Below are 4316 nucleotides of genomic sequence, written 5' to 3'. Positions count from 1 at the left end.
AATTGCACTTGCTTGCCAATTCATAGGAATGACATTATCAGCTTGGACTTGATGTTTATATTGTGAAGTTAACCTAATAGAGAAAGGAGGTTTTTGTGTGTCTGGATAAATATTAATAGACCATGTTGCTCCAAACATTTGTTGCATAGGAAGCCATTTATTTGAACTTATTGGTTTTATCTCAACTAAAGAGAGGTCACCATCTCCATTTTCAGCCTCAATTGCAATTGCAAAGAAATTAGAGTTGGAGCCTTTGTCAACCTTAAACATAATATTTTGCTTGTAGTCAGTAGTCACATTCCACCCTGAAAAAAAATCCCAATAGGAAGTTAACCAAGAATACTACTAAAAACACTGGACAAATTTTGTAGTTAAAAAATAAAACTTTTTGCTAATCTTATTTAGCAATGTATTGTTGTAAGCTATGAGCAAATTAGCCATGAAGTTCGTAGCTAATTCCACTTTATCGTAGCAACGAAGTTCATAGCTAATTTCAATTGCTACCTGAAAAATAAAACAAGTAAAACTACTAAAACACACCTAAAATCGAAGGAAGAGTTTTTGCATTTATTTTGGAAGAAACCAAATTGGTTAAATTTTTGGTGCGAAAATCCATAAAATAGAAAAATAGACCAATTCGATTGGTTTATTGTTTAAAATAATTTTGTAAAAACCAACCAAGTCAGTCGATTTTTGGTCAAATCTTTGGTTTACCGACGAATGCGGTCGGTAATTTATTTTTATTTTTTATAAATTAAAAAAAATAATCTAATTTGATCGGCTTTTGTCTCCAAAATAAAAAAGAGCTTGAAGATTATAAAAGAAGAATAAAAATGGAAAGTCTTAAACCAACTATCTAGTACTAGAATTGCATCCTACCACGACAAAGACGGAGATCGATCCTTGGATGGTACATTTTTATAATTGTCTATATTGACGAGCTTTTTTTTGACAACTCATTTTCAATCGATTTTTTAAAAAAATTATTGCGATCTTTTTTTTTCGATCGATTTTGGTCCCTTTTTTTAACTATATAACATGTTAAATTACATGGATAATGCAAATTCTTTTATATTATTACATATTTATAAGTTAGATTCATAAAATAATGTACAATTGTTTTTTAAGTTTGTTATGAAGAGACTCACTTACCTTTTATAGGAAATATCAATTCTTCCAAGATTACGCAATTGGTCAGCTTGGCCAGACTTTGACATAGCTGTAAAGGCAGTTCCACTTAAATCAAAATAAATTAATCATCATTGCATCTTCCGGGACGCTCACCTGTAAGAGATATTGTTATTGGATTTCCCGAACATTTTTTATTTTCATTGCATAAGATCTCAACAGTGATGGATTAAGAATTTAGACGTTGTTGATCGATATTGAATTATTATAAGAGAGTGAGTTCTTAAATGTAACATACATACATACTTGATAACATGCACCACATCCTAAACCATGTTGGAACAAAACTTGGTTTCTCGCGGTTATCATGGTGTTGTACGGAGCTTGTTGGTATTTTAGCATTTTAATATTAATTAAATTTTGTTAAAGTGCATATCCCAATTCCGTTGTTTGTTTCATTCCTAAGTTAGGCATTATGTGCCTTTATGTGCATAATTACTCCATTTGGTTTCAATGCACAATTTGGCTTAATTGTCCTTCTTCATTAGTGATTAACGTTGGTGAGAACGTTAGGTGTATTTGTTGTCCATTTTTTGTTTTTCTGGCAGAATGTGTAAAGGTCAACTATGACCATTACTTCTCTATATTGAAACCTCATTATTCTTCTTCAATTATACCATGTAATGTAACCTCTAGGTTATTTATTTTATTTATTTATTTTATCATTATCTTCCTACTCATTACTAGGAATACTCCCTCACTTATAAATAAAGATGGTCTTACTTTATTTTTTATATACAAGAAAATATAAAGTACATAAAAATTAGTCAAAAAGAAAGTTCTTCTTAGTTGAAGGGGGTGTTCTTTTAGTGGAGCTTAAAACTCAACTTTTATCTACAGTTTGTCGAGTTACACTTTGTAATAAAGTTGTTGTATCCTGGAGGGGATAAATCAAGAGGACTACTGCTGGACTGGTGAAAAGATTTGCTGCAATATGCTTGAATCTCCTTAAAGAGATCGAGATATCTACGTCGGTAACCTAAAGATACTTTATTTTCTTCATTTTATTTTTCAGTTGTAATTTTGTAATCTTGTAATTTCAGCAACAGAGCTTTTGTTACATCTTCTAATCCGCAAGCTCCCCCTAAACATGAAAAAAAGGTAATTATTGATAACGGTTCATAAACAAAAAACAAAGTTTACATATTATTATAACATGTTAAAATATACTGATCATGCAAAAACTTTATATAACTCGATTTTCGAGAAATTACCACTGCCAGCTCCAGTTGGATCTCCATACCAAGTTGCCACTGCTGATGAAGACTTTAATTTTTTTAAAGATAAAAGTAAGACTTATCAAACAGATAATTAGAGTTATAGCTTGATTGGTCAACGTCCAAACTTTTAAAATCAACCTATTTTAAAAAAATATTTTTTTTATTTAAAATTATGTCACTGTTTTCATACTTGTTTTGGACAAAAGGAACGGGGAAAGTCTAGTTGTATTTCCCTGTTATTGCAATGGATATTGAAACATCTACTGCTAGTTGTTTATCTGATGATCATTTGAGGTTTTCACTCAACTTTCATCAGCTAGAAGGAGTCATCCAATTAATTCATAAAGTTATGTTTCGAGAAAAGTGGATTGAAGTAATGGTTTACCGATAATATTAGAAGGTTCATCTATTTTCATGAATTAGTGTTTTGCGATAATATTAATTGGTACAACTCGTCTACATTTTGCGAATCTATTCTTATAACCTGTTATAACAGAGTCAAAATTTCAACAATGACACTGAACATTCTATTTGTGCAAATCACACACATTATTGATAGCAAATTTTATAATGCAGTGGTTTGACGATATAATCAAAATTCACTCAAATTGTAAATTTTGTTTAAATTTCTGTCTAGTAAGCCTAATTTTTTGTATATGGTTTTAATAATCCTTTGGGTGGTTTATTAGTTATTTTTTAAAAGAATAAACAATATCTGCCCAATCCAAAAGCTTCATATTAATTATTAGACAACATATTAGTGAGTCACACCTGATATTCCATTGTAAATTTAATATATTGCCTAATAGCATGAGCCAATCACCACTATAATTTTTTACAATCTTTCGATCTCCTTGCAGTTTGAAAACTAATGCAAATACATCACAATGTTTCATCAAATATGACGCGTGCAAACTTCATTTTTACACTGTTTCAAAAACAAAGATCACTGTCTACACAATTCAAAAGTTATAGTATTTATTTTTTAAAACAAAAAAAATAAAATGACGAAGTAATATGATATTCTAAGAAACAGAAAACAGTAAATTTAGTACTATCGCTAAATAACACACTCTTCTTTCAAATATATAATTATAACCACCTTGCAATTTATTCACAAAAATCATCACAAGACTTCATCAAACAAGACTCTTTTTAATTAACTTGAATTTAAAATTTTACAAACTAGAATTTCAATACAGTCCAATTTCATCACCATTACTCAATCCATGATCTGTAAGCAAATACCCACAAACAAGTGCATAATCCTCATTTGGCATCATCTGAACATAAGCCCATTTACAATTTTTAGGGTTGTTTTCTTTAATAACATCCCATAATTCAACATCTTGCCTATTTTCTTGCCCATGCCAAACATCCACTACTGAAAACATGCTCGAAAATGAATGATAACACTAGTATACCGACAAACTGCTCAAAATACGTGACAATCTTTTTGATTTTCCATAGGTTCTGGAGGTCTATGATTGGGGCGGAGTAAATGTATCATATTTCTACTAAGCGATGAATCACTTTTCATGACTTATCGCTTAGTAGAAATACATAATATCTACTCTGCCCATGTTATAGACCTTCAAAATCCGTGGCAGATTAAGTTAAGAAGGTCGTCACATGTTTTGAGCAGCTCGCCGAGATGTTGGTGCTGCCATTTGCGAAAAATGTATTGATGAATTTTTACAATGTTGAGAATACGTCGATAAGAATTTATAGGGATGTTTTGAAATTAAATTTGGAAGGTATATGACCACTATAAATTATTATTTGTTACCTAGTAAAGCTTGGTTTCACATTTCTGCGGTACATGATTAAGATCAGATTACTTTGATTAATCATATTTTAATTTTTTTGTCGATTGGCTATTACAACTTGATTTGATGAATTCCGCAC

General features: G+C 30.5%; 1 pseudogene; it reads right to left on the bottom strand.

The window, feature by feature from the left end:
- Positions 1-217: 217 nt before the first annotated feature.
- Positions 218-3191, bottom strand: LOC129899872 (expansin-B5-like; annotated as a pseudogene).
- Positions 3192-4316: the final 1125 nt, after the last annotated feature.

Source organism: Solanum dulcamara, chromosome 8 (assembly GCF_947179165.1).
Source record: "Solanum dulcamara chromosome 8, daSolDulc1.2, whole genome shotgun sequence".
Taxonomy (NCBI): domain Eukaryota; kingdom Viridiplantae; phylum Streptophyta; class Magnoliopsida; order Solanales; family Solanaceae; genus Solanum; species Solanum dulcamara.
The sequence above is the reverse complement of the archived record's forward strand: the minus strand, read 5'-3'. Positions and strand labels throughout refer to the sequence as shown.